Below are 17,657 nucleotides of genomic sequence, written 5' to 3' on the forward strand. Positions count from 1 at the left end.
TATGTTTCTCCTTGAGTCTGCAGCTTTGTCAGGAGAAAATGATTTCTGCCTTCTTTGGCCCGTTCGTCCTCCTTCCTCCTCTCTATATACGCGCGCCTCCCTTGTGTACGGGTGCGTGCGTGTGGGCGCGTGCGTGCGGACGGCCGCAACAGTTGCTGCCAGCGGCCCCGGTTTTCGGCACGATAGGTAGAGACGGCCACAGGAATTTCCCGGAACAACTCACAACTTTCCTTGCTGAGGTACTTGGAGAGCTGACAGGGCCACAAATTAACTGTCCGGAGTGGCTTTGGCCGCTCTTTCTTAGCTTTCGGATGGCTATAAAAGAAATGTAATGCCTCTAAAAGGCTGCCATTGCCAAGAGCTTAGTCCAGAGCCTGGAGGAAAAGGTAGAAGTCGCCCCGATGGCCTCGGGGGGGTGCTGGGGGTGAAGCCCTCCTCGGTCAGAGGGAGATGCTCGTGGATGAAATAGCATCTTCTCGGACGCAGATGCGTGAGCGCTGCCTCTGAAAGGGTGGTCTCTCTCCGCGTCACCTCCTGGGGGCCTGAAACGCGGCAGTGCGAGTGGGAGTGACGCGTGGAGCTGTCTGCCCCGAAGCGCACCGTCCCTGCGACGAAGTCCTCTGGGAGAATTAGCGGGTCGCGCTGCGGGCGCAGGGTTTTCGTGGTTCGCGGTCACGTCCCGTTCAGAGCAGTGGTTGGCCTCTGCGCGCAGCTCGCTAGTAGGCTTGGCGTTTCTTCCGCGCGCGCGGAGAAAGAGGAGATGAGACAGCATCTCTCCAGGGACTGCGCCCGGGAGATGGCGAGCGTGCCCTCAAGGCGCCTGGCACTGCTCCAGCCCGTCGGTGCCGGAGAGGTGCGCTAGCTGCTGGTTGTCGGGCTCTCGTGTGAAAGCGGAGGTGGCTCTCGTTCCCGAGGAGAGGAGCGTCCCCTCCGAAGGAGGCTGGGGGGCGGGATGAGGGTACCCGCGCGGCGGGCTGGCTGGGGTGAAGCCCGGGCGTTTGGCACCCGCCTGGCCTGGAGGTGTCCGGGCTGAGCAGATAGCCCGGCCCTGGCTCCTCCCAGGCGCCGTTTGGACGCTTTGGGTGTGAGTTCCCGGCGGGCTGAGAGCCCGCCGCGGGGAGCCGAAGCGCCCTGTTCGTCTCCCTGTCTTAATTACTTAGCTCGCGAGGAGGGGCAGGGAAGAGGATCGCGCGCCGGAGAGCCCTCGTATCCTGCCTCGTACCGGATGCTGTTGGTACGACGAGGAGAACAATTATAGGGGTCCGGCTCGTAACTGGAGGTGCAAAGCAATTTGCGGGCCCGTGTTCGGCACTGTGATAAATGCCCCCTCCGGCGCTGCGCAGAGGCGTCGGGGAGGGCGGGCAGGGGCTGAGGCTCTGTGCACAGAGCTGTGCGCGGCGGGGGGCAGCGCCGGCGCGTCCTCCTGGTACGCGAGCCTCTCTTCTCCCTTTTCGTGTTAGGAGGATGCGGCGGAGGCTGCGCCGGGGAGCGGGGGGGAGGCGATGGCAAGGCGCTGCGGTGAGCTGGAGGGAAGCGGGGAAGGAAGCAGAGGAGAGAGACAGATGGAGGGAGGGACGGGGAGAGGGGACGAGCGGGCCGGCTCCACTTTCTGGTCCCTGCGCCCCTGCATTCGCTGGCCCGAGCTCCCCCTCGTGTTGAGCAGCGAGTATTTCTCCCGCGCGCTCCTGCAGGCCCTCGCTGGGTTAGCGCAGCGCTTTGCAGCCTTTTCTGCCTCCTCGACGCCTGCAACGTTGCCGCTGGAGCCGCCGCACCTCGCGCACGGCTCGCGTTTCTCCGTTAGCGCTCGGGGCCGACCCCGAGATTCAGCCCCCCCCCCCCCCCCGCCCCGTCTCCCAGGTGGAAACTGCAGTGGCAGCGATGCCTCGAGGCGTTTGCAAGTCTCCGTGCAAAACCGACCGCTCAAACCAGCTGCAGGGAGAGGCAGAGACGCCGCGTTTTGGCCCTGCGAGGAAAGGAGCGCGCCGCGGGGTCGTTTTCTGCTCCATTTCCTCCCCCAGCCTTTGTATCCCCCCCCTTCCCCCCCCCCCCCCGAGCCCTCTGCTATCTCTGTCGTCGTCCTGGCTGGAATAAAATACGACTGCAACCGAGACGCGCTGAAATCGCAGCTCCCCTCGGGGACTGTTTGCCCACATCACCTGTCGGATCGGGAGCCTGCGTGTCCTTGGAAAAATATGTATTTCAGGCCGCCGGGGTGCTAATTTGCAAGGCCCATTACTCAAACGAAACATTAAAATGGCCGTCCATAAACCACAGCCTTTATTCCTGCCTCCCCCTCCGCCTGAACTGCCCTCGCCAGGTATAGGCTTCCTGTCAAGCCTAAGAGCCAAAAGCAAAGATTTATCGATAGGTACCTCGACTCCAGCTTGCATTTTAATTATGTCGCCGTCAGACGGGGCTGAGAATAAACTCGGCGGCTATTGTGTTATCCTCGCTCCATCTCTCCAGATAAACGCGCGAGGGGAGCCGCGGTTTTATGGAGTCCCTTACACGGGCCCTTTTGCTTTCCCGCGCCGTTTCCTGCCCGCGCGGCTCAGCCGGCTGGCTGCGCTCGGCGCCGACGCTGATCCCCAAGCGAGGGGCGGGCGGGAGGATGCGGGGCCGCTGCCGAGGCGGGAGGCAGAGCTCCGTGCCCGTCTCTCCTGCTGGCTCTGCGCCAGCCGCCCCGGCTCCCCGCGGCGCAGTTTCCCCCGGCGCGGGATAAGGGGCGCCTGGCTGCGGCGGACGGGCAGGCAGGCAGCCGTCGGCCCCCCTCGCCCGAGCTGGCCCGCGGCAGCGGGTTGTCTCGCGCCCGGCAGCGGCGCGCGCCGGCTCAGCCCGGAGGGCGTTCGTCGTGTTTGCGGTTGCGGGGGCTCCCGGGCCTTGCGGCGCCCGGAGTAGATGGGGAACGCGGGCTCGGCGACCAGCGGCGCCTTCGGCTGCGTGCCGGCGAGACCGCAGCGGGGGTTTTCCGGCGAGCGGGGATGTCTCGGGAAGGAAACTCCTATAATTAAACCCCGCAGGGGTCTCCCGTAAGAGAGCACGGCACCGTTTCATAAGAGGCTCCTGAAACGCTTCGCGTTATGGTTGCAGGAAACCATTTCGCTCGCGTGTCTGTGAGCGAGCCCGTAACTGCTTCCTGGAGACGCCTGGAGCCGTCGAAGGCCGTTACTGAGTTCCCGCTCCCGGCGCAGCGTCTCCCTTCTCCGGCAGCGGCGGTCGGGGCGGCGCTGCCGGCCCCGGGTGGCCCCGTCCCGCCGGGAGCGGGGTGGACGCAGCGATCCCGGCGCGGGCGTCTGCGGTCACTGCTTTTCGGGTTAGCGTTGCCGGGCCGGGCTCAAGAGCGCCGCGGGGAAGCCTCCTTCCCGGCCGCAGGAGCCCGCAGCGGTTTCCGCAGTAGCAGGGCACGATGTTTCCTCCTGGCCGCTCGCTAACCCGGCAAACCGCACGCGCCGGTGGCGGCGGACGCGCCGGCCGGCCGGCTCCTCCGGGGCCGTGTCCTGCATCTCTGCGCAGCGCCTTGTGTGCGGAAAGATCTCGGAGGGCTTGATAAGGGCTGCGAGCGCCGCAGCCCCTCCGAGGGACGCGGGGGAGCGCCGGCCCAGCTCTCGGCGCGCGCCGCACGCGGATGGGCAGGGCGCATCTCGAGCTGGCGCGGCCGAGCGGGCTGGGCCGGCCGGCCAGCGCTTGGCGTCCCTCGTCCGTCTGCCCGTGCCTGCACGGCCGCCTCCGCCCCGCGGGCAGGCAAAAAGCCAAGCCGTGCAAGCAGCCCCGCGAGGCTGCAATTGCTTTTTGGCGGGCAGGATTTCACGCCGTGAGGGGAACCGTGGCGCGGAGATGAATCGAAGAGGCACGCTTGTCAAGGAGGAGATGCGATGAACTTCAGAGCCGGGCTGTTTGTTTTTCCTTGTGTGTGTGTGTGTGTGTGTGTGTGTGTCTGCGTATAAATATTATTCACATGCGACAGACAACATTGGCGTCTCTTTTCACGCGGGTGCGAAGTTTGACCTGGCACTTTCCGGTGGAAGCGATGCATGTTTATTAGGAAGGCAACGGGTGGGAATTAATACCTCGCTCAGCGTGTCAGACGCTATCTCAGCAAAACGCTGCCATTATTAAAATAAACAACGGCACAAGCGGCTTTGCCGTGACAGCATCTCTGAGGGTAACTTGGTTAGGGAGCGACCTTCCTCGCTGGCAGGACGCCTGGGTCCTGACCGGCGGTGGCCGTAGAAGACACTCGCGGCGCCTCTTGCCAGCCGCGGCAGCCCGGTTGAAGTCCGACTCTGCGGTTTTACATACGGGACCAGGTGTTGAAGGCCTCAGCCCACGGGTGCTGGATCCCTGCTTCGCCTTCCCTCGGAAATCAGCCTGCCGAGCGATCGTTTTGGGTGGAGGGGGCAGAGCAGCTCCCGGGGAAACTCGCCGCTGCCGCGAACGTTTGCGCGTTTGGGCTGACCCAAAGATGGGACCCGGAAGGTGTCGGGACTCGGAAATCGTAGCAGGTCGCAGGGCCCCGCGTTTCTGTCCGACAGACTCCCTGTCGGAGCGGGATGGCCCTTAAAGCGGTCGCCTGCCTCAGTTTCCCCGTTTGTGAAAACGATGCAAGTCTTTACACACGCCGCGGCAGGCGAGCGCAAAAGGCTCCGTTCGATAACGAGCCGAAAGCGCTTTGATATTCTTAGACGGAAGCGGCACATATTGATATAATATTACTGTACCTCATTTGACTTCTTTTTCTATTGCGAGCCCCCTCTTGATCCCGTTACCTGCGGTAACAGTTATCTGACTATATTTTATCATCTGAATATTTCAATTAAATTACTTTAAAAAAAAAAGCCTACACTGAAGTTGGAAATGATCACTGTATCACTCCAACTTTCCTCCGTTCCCAGAAGGTTAATTGAAAGGCAGCCATCTTGGTGACGTTTAGACAAATGAGGATAATTATGTGTTCTCCAGCTCTTTGAGAGGTTAATTGCTTAGATGTACGAAGACTTGAAGAACAAAGAAGGAATAAATCAGAAGCAGGCCTATGATCTGATAATGTAATTTGGTATATTCACGTACAACTCAAACAAATAAACCTCCTAATTGCATGAACTGGTTCGGCTGTGCAGACACGCTGCAGGGTTGCCGGGGTCAGGCACCCGGCCTGGACTCGTCGTGGTCGTGCCCGCGCGAGCCGGCCTCCGTGAAGCCTCGAGGACTGGGCGTCCGGGAGAGATGGGGCGGTCTGCGGCCGGGGAGGCTGGGCTGAGCGGAAGCGGGGAACCGAGCAGGCTAGATAACTCACAAGCGTCTCCCGAGCAGACGCAGACGTCCTCAAACTGCTTCTCCGAGCCCTCCGCGGAGCAGCACCAGCGGCCGGGCTCGTTTCAGCGAGCCGGAGCCATTGCAATAGGATCCCCTGCGGGACGGGTCTTACGGGGCAGCGGAGGCATGAGGCTCCCTGGGGCCTCAGGCCCTTCGTAGGGTATGGACGAAGCGTCCAGGCTTTTGTGGATGGCCCGGTCAGCGTAGTCTTCCCTTTTGAGCGGCTTGGCCACGCGAGGTGCTCGTAACACGCTAGCCGATCTGAGGTCTCTCAAAGATGCACGCGACTTTATGAAAGACGTGAAGAAAAAAAACCCTCCAATTCAGCCTGTCGTGGGCTCCTTTGACCGCAGTGGAAATATTGAACTCTTCACGGAAGAGCGTTTCCCTGCCGGAGCTGTGTTATTCGTTTGAGTCCTCTGTCTGTGGTAGCATCGCAGTCATTAGGCGCATTTATTTTAAGCACGTGTCATTTCTCGTCCTCTCCGTGGTCTTTCAGGCTGGCAAACTTGGGAGGCAAGAAACGTCACGTTCCAGAGAGCATAGACATTAGTAGCGTTTCCATTTCTGTATATACATCGCAACAGAGAGAGAGAGAGAGCTGAGACGTCTGATGGTTCCTTCTTGCCGGCTGAGTGAAGAAGCCGATCCGAATTTCAGAACGGGAAGAGAGGGAGTAGGCGGAAAGTAGACAAGTCAAAGGAGGTGCTGGAACGCCAAGCATGAAAGGGCCTCTGGTGGGTTATTTTATTTTGCTTAATTGTTGGTGAAATCTTTGCAAATTGGCAATTATATTCTTGGGCTGATTGCTTACCCAGGTAATTTACAGACTTCTCGTTTGGCAGGAGCGCTTCCTGGCATTTTCCGTGAAATGTGGCTTCATCCTCCATCGGTAGAATTTCCCTCTTCTTCTAAGCTATTAGTTCTGCCGGCAGGAATTGCACAGGCTAGTTCTTCTTGCCGCGCCATCCGACAGAAGTTGAGGTGCTCCTTTATTTCTGTGTCATTTTGTCCGTTCTTTGGGTGCAGGGTTCTTTTATTTGGGCATATGGCTTGGGAAGAGGTTTGTCTGTGTTGGCCGGTCCCTCTGTCCTGCTAGGACAAGGTGAAACGAGGTGCAGGGATCGACCTCCAGGCGCGAGGACCGCGCCTCCCTGGGAACAGTGGGAATTTGGCGCATTTCCATTCCTTCCGGCTCTCTCGACCGTCGGTAGGCGCCGCTCCCAAGGCTGCCGCTCGAGCAGGGTTTCGTTAAGTGCCCGCAAAGCGTGGGCTCTTATCAAAACCTCCAGGCTGTGCAAAACGGCAAGCCCATCAGCTGGGCAAGGATCAAATCGTCCTCGCTTTTCAGCCGAAAGGGTCAGGAAAACGGTGCTTTTCCCAGTGAGAGCTGTGGAGTGAAAAATCTTCGTCTGGCCTTTTTCTCTCTCTCTCTCTCTCTCTCTCTCTTTCTTTTCTCCTTCCTCTCTTGGGAAGTTTTGAATCGATATCAACTGAAAAATGCCTGCCCGCACCTAACCTTTGAGGAGCCCTGGACCTCAAGCCTCCCAAACAGTGGCCAGTGGTTTTTCTGCCTATCTGTCAGGCCAGTCTGAAACTGCGGTTTAATTCTCCGTATTTGCTCTTGTCTTGTGTATTAAGATACACTGAGTTTATCCACCAGTCCAGCTGTTTTGGAGATAATTACTACAGAACTCAACCTGATGTAAAATAATCCTTCTGGGCAAGCAGCCAAGAACCTGAGACTTATCCTCCACAGACTGAAACCTCTCCATTACCCTTAAGAGTCAGAGAGATAGGAGCGAGTGTCTCGTGACAAAGACGAGACAGTTTTTGCGGTAGTGAAGGGTGGGTCGGAACAAGAGCTTTTTTGCCTCGCGGCCTCCCCTGCGCGGGCCCTGGGGAGAACTGGCCTTGCCTCTGTAGAGGGTGGTGGAGCTGACCCGACCGACCAGGGCCCGCACGTCGTCGCGTGGCACAGATCTCGGGCGAAGCACTGAACTGCAAAGTCCGGATGATAGAAATCTCTTGAGACCTGACGGTTTGGTGCAGTTTGCAACGTCTCGACGCCGAGCTGGCCAAGAAGAGCTCACGGGAGCGGGAGGACCCTGAATGCGGAGGAGCCCTGAGCTGGTTTCCGTGCAAAGCGTCCCATGCGCCTTGGCTTCCCTTGGGCCACCGTTTCATAGGTATCGCCCGTATACCCCTCTGCTAACTTGCCGCGTCGTGCCGCGCTCCTACTGGTACGTCAGCTCCTACTGATCCGCGTGTTGCGCCGTCCTCCTTAGGAGTTAAGCGTTATCCGAAGAACTGCTTTCTCCCTCCTTTTTCCACGTCATTCCGCGCAATTACCGGCACGTTACTGGGTTACTGTTGACTGTGCTTATTGATCCCAGGGCTGCTTCAAACCTCAGCGGTCCTATGCGCATCTCTCTAGGCCCGTATGTAGCCCAGTACCTGACTCGAGTGGACGTAGCGATCCAAAGGCACCTGTATCTTCAGGTCAGGTCGCCCGAACAGATGAGTGCTTCCCCTTTGCATCGATGTTTGAATGGAGCCTTTCACGGGGGCCAGCCGCAGCCGTGCGCGACGCCCGTGTCGAGAGGAATGCTGCGCTTGGGTTGCAGCCGCTAGAAGACGACGCTCTTGCTGTACCGGTCAGATTTTTCCTCCTCGCAAGTCAGTGACAGATTTCAGATCGCTTTGCGCAGGCTGTACAGACGACCCTTTCGTCTCAGATGCGCTCCGGGCATCTCTTGGCCCGCGTTCGAATCAGTTTGCCAACATCCTTTCTTCTTCCGTACCTGCAAACTGAAGTCGGTGGCGCTGCGCCTGCTTTTTGCCCCTTTGAGAGCGGCCCGGTTTCCCACTCGAGGGGGAGGCCGTCGCCAGTCCCATCCGGACGCCTGAATCACAGCGGTCGGAGCCTGGTGTTACCGCCTGTTAATTTCCGGTACTTAACTGGGTGGCTAACTGCGACTGCGAAGCAGTCGTTTCTGTCTCTCTCTGCCTGCGAAGGTGGAAGACAAAAAAAACACAAAGGCAAAAAGCGGTAGCAAAAGAAAAAACAAAACGCAGAGGGCCCCAGGTTCTTCAGCGTTCAGGTCTGCTAACACTGCTAGCAATAAACTCTGCTTTTCTTCTCCTCCTTTTGATTGAAGAACACTAGAAATCAGCCGGGGCGCAGGTGCTGTATTGTGTTAGATTAGCGCTGATTGAATTCTTACACAGGCAGCTGATTGAGGCGTGTGTTCGGCTAGCGCGCGGTTCTGCAAACGCCGGGCTGCAAGGAGGAGGGTCTTTTGCTGGATCATGTCCCTTAATCAGCACCCTCGAATCTGTCGATATTGTCAGCGGGTCTCTCCTGCGCTCTGCCTGTGTCTTTTCTGTCCCTGGTGTGCTGCAGAGCGGGACCGCGGGCTAGTCGTGGCTAGTCGCGGCGGTCGTCTCGTGCTGGTTGGGAGGAGAATTCGGGGCCCGGGGCGAGGAGACGTCTTTTTGCCGTCGCGGTCCGCGGCCTCCCGACCTGGCCTCCTCCTAGCTCTTCGTGGGCTGGACTGCAGAAACGGGCAGTGGATCGCGGTGCCCGTGAGCCGCCGGGTCCTGCCCTCGCGCGAAGTAATCCCCGGTGGGAAGCTCCAGCTGATGTTTCCCAGGACATTGAGCGATGCCGTGATGCTAAGGGCCCGTGGGTCGTGGTAGCCTCTCTGGAGAGGAGCCGTGAAGATGGCCTGCTTGCTTTGGCCTTCCTCAGAGAGCGCGTGCCTCAGGAGGGCCCGAGGGCCAGGAGCACGTTGGGATTCAGTTCCCGGCTTTGTCAGGGGCACGCCGCGTGACCTTGGGCAGAGGCTGCAAGTCTGTAGCTGGTTTTTTGAGCATAAAAACATGCCTCGCTGGATTTCTTCCAAAGTCAGCCGCGCCAGTGTAGGCAAGCCCAGCTGGGAATTTCTCCAGGAGCAGTTTTCCTGGAATAGCTGCCCCTGCTCAGTGGGGCTTCATTTCCATTTCCATTCAGGAGATCAGGTGTGGATGCAAGCATTGACTTATTCTGATGTTAGCATTTAAGTGCCATCTGCTCTATAAACATCCCCATTGATTTGCTCTATCAAAAGGCCTCCCGCTTTATTCCTTTTGCTGCTGCCTCATATTTTCTTAGGAAAATTTCTAGTAAGCTAATAACAGCTGTCTGCCGTTGGGGGCTTAGGCTGACGGCTTCTGATCTTCGCCGCCGCGAAAGGGCAGCGGAACGGCGCGTGGACGGGGCTGGACCGCAGCGCGAGGGGGCGAGGCGGCAGCGGAAGGGAAGCGCTTTGACGGTGCGCGTGCCCAAAGGCTGCGGTGAGGGGCGGCGGGAGGCTCTGGGCCACCAGGGCTCCCTTCTCCACCCGTTGGTAGCTGGTTTGGCTGCAGAAAGGTACTTGGCTGGTGAGAAGGCACCGCTTGCACAGTCCGTGCACAGACTGTACGCGAGTCTGTGTACACAAAGTGATACGGCCTGAGTGAACTCGTGATAGCCTCACGATGTATGAGAAGCTGATTTTCTCAGTGTTCGTAACAGAGGGTTTGGTGGCTCGGTACTTTGAGGCGCGGCTCCCTCCAGTCTGCTGAAGGACAGGGCCACGGTGCTTCCCTGCAGGAAAGGGATCTGCTCAAGCCCTGGTCCGGAGCTCCCTGGAGTCGGTGGAAGTCTTTCTGCAGATGGCAGAGAGCTACTGAGTGCACCCGGTGCCACCAGCATGCGGGTGTTTGTCTGGTCAGAAACGAGTGACTCGCGTTTCGAAACGGTGGGACCATCAGGAGAGCTGGAACGGAGAAGCGTGCTTGACTGCCTATCGCTGTCCAAGCATCCTTCCGGTTTCGGGTCAGGATGTTGTCAGGGAGGTACCGCCGCCAGCCTGGATGCACGCTGAAAATAGAAGGCTTCAGAAGCCTAAGAAGGGCTTTAGCAATGAGAGGAAAAACAGGGCTTGCTTTAAAAGCGCACGCTGCGTCTTCTGGATCTGTTTGTTTTGGAGCGTTAATTCAGGAAATCCAGGGACCGGCTTTGGGGAGAAGCTACGGTCAGGCAGTGGCCACGCAAGTGCTGGGACGCTGACAGTCCCTCTCCTTGTCCGTGCCCTGTTCAAACCGGGATTCGTTTCTACACCGTGCGCAGCCCCGCTCCGTCCACGCGGGCGTCAGCGTCGGGTCGCAGGCTGCCAGGCTGCGGCGCAGGCGAGTCGCGAGCCCCTTGGAGGCAACGGGCACCCAGGCGCAGGGCAGGGAGATGCCGTTTCGGCCGCCGGTGTCTAACGTCCCTGCCGATGGCGAGCTGAGCGACGTTTGAGCTGTTGAACGAGGAGGTGGGTGCGACCCCCCCCCCCCACCCAAATCGACGTCAGCTCGGACTTCGCGACGGTCCGGCGCCCAGCTCTAACTTTGCAGCTTCTCAATGCGGTTGCAGAGGCCGCGCGAAATGCTGAGGACGCTGGGTGCGAACGTGCCTGCGTTGTTTGGCGGTGTTCTAGCCCTCGGGGGCTGCGCAGGTAGAGTTAGGATTTGACTTTGTTGCCGAGACAGCGCCCGCGTTCTTCATCATCTTATTATTATTAGAGTGTCTGGGAGCTGCAGGCATGGACCAAAACACCATTAAACTTTCTAAAATGGAGTTAACAAGACAGCCCCTGCCCTCGCAGGCTTATTATCTTCGCAGATGGCTATTTTATATTTAGCAACCTCTAATGTATCAATCTGGGCTTTGATTTTTCACGGGAAGCGGCTTCTATTCTGGTGCTCAGTCGCGGCAAGGCAGAAGGCCGCAGGAGGAGAACCGGCAGAGAGAAATCCTCCCAGAGATGCCGACCGGTGCGCTGCGCGTGCCTCCGGCATGGAAAGGAGGGTCCCGAAACCTTCAGCGGGCTTTTGGGGCGGGGGGAGGGCGAGAGAGGGAGAAGGGGGGACTCTGGTAGCGGGGAGGGGCTTTGACGGTGGTCCGCAGGTTGCTTGCGCAGCACTGGCGTCGTGCCGTCCGAGTGGTAAAGTAGCGGTGGCCAGGCGCTTAATTAAGGTTGCCGGCATTGGGAGCTGGCGGTGTACGGCTCCGAGGGAGTCGTTTGGCCGAGTCACGTACGGTGCAAAGGGAGGAGAACGGGAGGCTCCGGGAAAAAGTAGAACAAGCAGAAATCGAGGCTTGCCGTCGGGACGTGGTTGGGGGATCTTCGCGGAGGCGAGTACTGGTCGTACCATTCAAATTACTAGCGCTCTGTCCTTGTACAAGAAGGGGCCGTGCCTTTGTCAGGCAGCATCACGTCAGGAGCGCTGCTTTGGTACAGCAGAAGGTGGCGGGGTTTCTCTCGGCAGGAATTGCCCGCAGGAAAGTTGGGACTGCTGGACCGGGGCAGTCCTCTGGGCCGAGCTCTGCGGCGTCGTGCTACGAGGAGGCAGCGCCGGGGTCCCGAGCGGGACGTTTCCTTCCAGCGCCGCCGCTGCTGCGGGCGATTCCTGCGTGTTCTGTTTTAGCACGGGGACGCTGGGGCACTGCGGAGTGAAGGCGCTTGCCCAGCGGCGCGGGAGCGCGGCGGCGAGGGCAGGGCTGGCGGTCGCGCGCCCGGGCTCTCGCTCCGCTCTGCCAGCCGTTGAGCCCCAACGCCGCGGGGACGCGTCTCCTCCGTCTCCGACGTGCCGGGTCCCTGCGGTGCTGGGGACGTGGTGGTAGCTCGTGAGTCCGGAGGCAAGTGGGAGCCCGTTGCGGCGGGCCGCGGGCCAGGGGTGTGCTGCGCAGCCGTGCCGGGCACCACGCGACCCGGCTCCAGCCGCCGGACAGAAAGGATCGGAGGAGCGGGAGAAGGGAAAAGGCGGATGGCTCGGCACCCTGCCGCAGCCACGGCCGCAGCGAGGGTGCCAGGCGGAGGGACTGGGAATTAAACCCGCAGCGCCTTCTGCCCTCGCCACCACGGCTGACAGTGATGGAAGCCCAGCAGACACCGTCCTGCCCTCCGGGATCTGTTGTGCGAACCCCGCCGCAGATGCCGTTGTACCGCAGGCTAATTTGACGGTTTACATTGTCGGGAGAGGATTAGCGGAGCCTCGTGTTTTGATGGCCTCTTTCTCATTTGCATGTTTAACGAGGTGGGACCCCAGCCAGGTTCTGTTCTTTTGTGTTTACTTCTGAGGAGCTGTGTTTCTTTCCGATGATTACAAATAAATCGCCGCTGCCTTTGCTCCAGCCGCCCGGAGCAAGAGGCGTTCGGAGCCTGTTAACTCGCTAGCCGGAGCGACTACCCAAAGAGAAGAAAAAAATCCAAATAGGAGTCCCCTGAAAATGTAATTAGCGTGTGTGTCTCAAAGAAGTTGGTGCCCGGCTGTTTGTTCTGCCCCTCTCACAGGTACCTTCAGCGGGAAGCTCCCCCAGCCGAAGCGCCGAGCAGCCGCCGTCGGGCGGCTTCGGTAGCCAGACGGGTAGCTGGCCGGTCTGCGGCTCGCACGGGCCGCCGCGGCGAGCCGAGCGGAGCCGAGCGTGGCGGCCCCTGGTACTTACCGCCGGTGCCAAAGCCACCCTCAGCCCCGGGCGAGGCCGAGGGAGCCGCTCAGCCCGCGGGCGCCCAGCCCGTGCCTCGGGACCTGCCACGGGGCCCTCGTGCCCGCCCCGGCTCTGAGACGCAGCTCTCCCTCGCTGCCGATCTGGGTCAGATATTTTAGTCGCTGAAAAGTGGGTCAGCCGACGAGTTTGCGACTCGGTTTTGGCATTTCCATTTGTCATTTTGAAAAGATACTTTGCCTCAAGCAGTGAAAAATGGTCTGAGGTTGAAAGGCTGGAAAAGTATTTAGAAGTATAGATCTGTTTGTTTGCATAAGCAGGCGGGAACGTTTCAGGTCGATCTGAAGAGGAGGTTCTCCGCAGAGGCTCGCGGCTCGGCCCGGGACCTGTAGCCTCGGTTCCCCGCAGAGCCCGTCGCCGCTGACAGGCTCTGCCGGCGTGAACCGAGCGCCCCAACCGTTTGGGACGTGCATCAGCGTCGTGGTGGTCCTAAGCGTCCTGGCCCTTGAGATAATTTCCACCCAGAGAGCCTGGTCTGGAAGACCTGTTTTATTTCTCAGACTCTTGAGGGGTCGTTTGTCCCTGCAAGGCTCAAGAGCAGAGAGGAACCAGCGCTCTCACGGGGCACGGCATTGCGCTCGCCCCGAGGTGGGTGTTGAGGGCGGTCTCAAGCCCGTGCTGCAGTGCCGGTGTCCGGCTTCAGGCTGGACCCTTGTGGGTAGCAAAGCTGCCGGCACGGGGAAGAGCGGAGATCTGGAGCAGGAACCGCTGGAAACGAAGGTGGCTGGCGTTGTTTCACGTGCTGTGCCTAGGAACAGCGCTGTCAGCGTCAGTAACGAGGCCGGGCGTGAGCCTGCTGCTGCGATCGAGGCGGGCGCCTCTCTTAATAGGCCCGGGAGGAGGGAGACGGTCACCGTCTCCCCGCCGAACGCAAAGAACGTGTCGGTGGAGTTATCTGTATTGTTGACACTAAGTGAAACAATTCCTTGGAAAACTTCAAAATTAGCATTTAAGGATGAAGAATGGGTACAATTAGAGCGGAAGCCGCGGCGTGCCGCTGCCCCCAAGTCCCTCCCTCATGCATCTTCTCACGCTGCTGCTCTCGGGGTCGTTGCCCTCGTCGCCCGCGGAGCGCCGCGATCTGCGCGGGAGCTCTCGTTCCTCCGCGGAGCAAAGGGATACATACGGGGCTGCCGAGATCTCGGTGCAGCGAGCGCGCGTTTATCAGCGTGAGCGTGGCGAGGGCTGCGGCTCGGGCGAAGCGCAGCCTCTGGTTCTCTCCTGGTGGCCTGTGCCCCCGGGGGAAGCGGTCCTGACGGCGAGCGGTCGTGGCGGGCGAGGTGGGAGGCAGCTGGCTGCGCTGGTAGGAGCGTATGTGCCGCACAGGGCGAAAATTTCTGCCCGGAAGAAGCGATGGTCTACCGGGGCGGACGCGCAGAAGAGGAGAGGGGTTGCGCTTCGCGGAGGCACGGCTACGTAGCGGAGCGAGGGCGAGGTGTGTCCCCGTCCCTCCCTGCCCGTTTGCTGTAGGCAGCGCTATGATCCCAGGCCAAGATATGAGAGATGCTCAGACCCGATGGCCAGGCCAAAAGCTCCTTGCAGATGTCACAGCTCATGCTACTTCCCGCCTCCGAACCGGGGCCGCAGTGCCGCCAGGTTGGCCGCGGCACGCGTGCTGGGCACGGTTGTCCCCCATGGCGCGAGAGCACAGCTCTTGTGCTTCTGCCCCTGTTTTCTCGGGCTCGGGCCGTCCTTTGGCCTGCCTTGGCCTGTCCTCCCTCTGCAGTCTCGCCTTGCTTTGTATGGCTGGGGAAGAGGAGGCTTTTTACCGGTCTGCCTCTGGCCGGCTGCGAGCCCCCCTTCAACCCTTTTTGTTCCAGACACAGAGAAGTGAGGGCTTCTGCATGGGGAACCCAAGAAGGAGGTAGTCCCCGCCTTGTAAACGTTACAGCCCTTCAGCGCCGGCTGGGGCCTTGCGATCCCCCCCGCCCCCCATAGGTTTTTGAGGGTTCGCAGTGAACGCGAGTGCAGCTCCGCGTTTGCCCCGTGGATGGTTTTCCGCCGAGCTGCCCTGGGGCAGTGGGCTGGAGCGGAGTCGAGCGATGAGATTTGGGGGCTGCAGGGGGACGGCCGTTGGGCGGCGCGAACTGCGTCAGCTTCGGAGCGACCTTCAGAGGTTTGGCGCCTTGCGTGAGCTCCCTCGGCGAACCTGGGAGCCTGGGCTCGGAGCGAAGCTCGCGCTTCCCTCCCGAGACAGTTCCCAGCCGCGTTTCGTCCAGGTGAAGCGAGAAGACAGGAAGGGGTTATTTCCCTCCTGTCCGACACACTCTTTGTTTTCTTTAGTTCCTTCCGGGCTTGCAACAGAGCGGTTCCTTTGCAGAAGGAGATGGGTGCCTTCAGGAGAATGTTAATGTGGGTTTGTCTTTGTTCTTAATTAGGTCCCTTCAAGGGAAAACCTCCTGGCCCGTTTTATTATCCAGCTTTGTCAGAGCTTGTCTGCTTTATCTAAACACTTTGAAGAAGTCTCTTTACCTGTTTGCTTACTGGAGACATTATCATAATCCTGGTCAATCGGAAAGAGGTAGCAAAGACCGCTCGGCAGATGAGGCGGCGCTGGAGGCTTAGCGGCTCACGGAGATTGCTTTGCGAGCACGCCGAAGAACTTTGCGGGGCGCTGGTTGCATCGGGGCATTTATTGGCGCGTGCCTTTGAAAGCCTGATGTCCAGGACGAGGGAAAAGCTGCGCAGAAGGGACACGCGATGCTAAAAAAGCTGCTGAACGCTAGCGGGAGCTGAAGAGCAAGCGCTAGGCACGGGGAGAGGGAGCGTTTATTAGAACAAGGAGTTTCGGAGGCCGATGCCTTATGGTGCGTCCACGGCAGCGATCTCGCAGAGGAGCCTTCTGCGGCAGGCAAGCAAGGCCAACGGCGGGCTCTCGCTAGCGTTTCCTCTGTACGCGCCGCCTCTCGCGCTCCGGACCTTTTCGGAACGGGTGCGTCCGTGACGTCGGATGACGTCCTGATTGCGTTCCTGGAGCGGCTGCTCGTTCGCTGCCCGGACAGATTTCCCGTTAGCTTCTGGGGGCGCCGCAGGCGGCGCGCGCCAACGCTCCCGCGTGTCCCCTGGCGGGCGCCTCCCCGGGTTGCGTTTCAGACTCGAAACAGCCCCGGCCAGCCTCCGTAGCGGAGCGCGTCGATACGGGCCGCGCTCTGCCTTGGCTGAAGCGCCAGCAGGTCCTCCCGGGCTCTGGGCTTTACGAGGGCGTTACCGCTCGCCGGGCAGCGCCGCGAGGCCGAGGGAGTAGGATGCTCTGCTGGCCCTTTCTCGCGGGAGCGAGGCCGCCCGTGCTGTCGGAGTCGCTCTGGACTCGCGCTGATGTGGCTGGGCCTCGAGCAGGAAACGCTCCCGAGGGTCACGTACCGGTGCCGGGCTCGGTCTGACAGCCAAGACGGGCTCGGGCTCTCTTTGGGCCCATTCAAGCGGCGCCGTGCCCAGGAAGCGAGAGCAGCGGTTGGGCGGCGGCGTTAGAATTGGCCCCCGGAGAGCGCGAGCGAGTCTGCGCTGTCACTTGGAGCCCTCGTCCCTGTACGTCACCCTAATGAGGGGACCGGCGAGTACCTCGAAGCGCTTTCGTCTGGATATTTATACGCGCGCCGACACGCGAGTTGTCTGTTTTACATATTACTGCCCTGGTTTTTCAGCGTGCGCGATGAATAATTTACAGAAAACGTGTGTAAGTATCTCTTTATTATTCATTATAATGAAGTGAGACAGCAGTAATAGTCCACTAGACTGGAATCCCCTAGGGCCGAACTTAACTAGGCTGCGCTTAGCTCTCCCCCAGTTAATTTGAATAAAGGGAGGGCTCGCTTTCCTGACGCGGAGACGCGGGGCGGTCGACGCACGGGCGCCTTTCTTCCGAGGGCTTGGCGCGCCGGCGGCCTCGACGGCGCTTCGACGCTCGCCCGGCGAGGTGGTCCTAGGTCCGGGCTGGGGTGGCGGAGCCCCGGCAGGGAGGCGGCGGGTCCCGGCTCTGCGGACGCCCTCCCGCAGCGGTGCCTCCGGCAGCGGCCGCGGGAGCGGAGCTCGCGTTGCTGCAGAAACCGCAACCCGTTGAAAATCCCAGGCAGCCGCCGGCGAGAGCGCGGCAGGCCCGGAGGGCCGTCTGTCTGCGCAGGAGCGCGTGCGCGCTGTGGCTTGCGGAGACGTACGGCTACAGCACGGGGAAAAATTGCTTGCTTGCCGGAGACTATATCGCTCGCTCCTCTGAACCGAGCGCCCGGCGGGACCCTGAAATACGCTCAGCGTTGCCCCTCCCCTCCGCCCGATTAACAACGTCGCTCGAGCTGCCGCCCGGCGCGGAGCGGGACGGCCCGCCGGCCCCCCCCCGCGAACGTGCAGGCTCGCCGCTGCTTTTCCGTGCCTCGGTTTCCCTCTCTGCCAAGCGGGGCGAGCCCTGAGGGGGCCTGGTACGAGGCTGTTGGTCGACGTCGAGCGTCTTTCCTTCTTCGGCTGTCGGCTGCCCGAAGCTGCAGAAGGGCGGTTGGCTGGCGCCCCGGGTTGTTCTGTGGTGTGCTCTCACCGCGAGACGGGGCGCTCCTTGCTGGGCTCCCCCCAGCCCTCGGGGAGGAAAGGCAAAGCTCCTGAGAGACGTTCGGCTCTTAACGTAGCGCGGCGCGTGGTGCTCTTGCGGAGTGCAGGTACAGCGATCGAGAAAATCTCTCAAACGGACCGAGAGACCCGCGGTCTCTGGGAGCGCTTCAGTGTCCTTTTCCTTCCCCGCTCCGTTCTTTGCCAAGCGTAAGTCGGCGCTGCGAGTCGGAGCTCT

The 17,657-nt window shown here is 60.5% G+C and overlaps 1 protein-coding gene across 8 annotated transcripts in view; it reads left to right on the top strand.

The window, feature by feature from the left end:
• Nucleotides 1–17,657, top strand: part of OPCML (opioid binding protein/cell adhesion molecule like) — a 361,149-nt gene that overhangs the window by 306,477 nt on the left and 37,015 nt on the right. The gene's annotated exons all lie outside the window — the stretch shown is intronic.

The sequence above is a fragment of the Struthio camelus genome, chromosome 22 (assembly GCF_040807025.1).
Source record: "Struthio camelus isolate bStrCam1 chromosome 22, bStrCam1.hap1, whole genome shotgun sequence".
Taxonomy (NCBI): domain Eukaryota; kingdom Metazoa; phylum Chordata; class Aves; order Struthioniformes; family Struthionidae; genus Struthio; species Struthio camelus.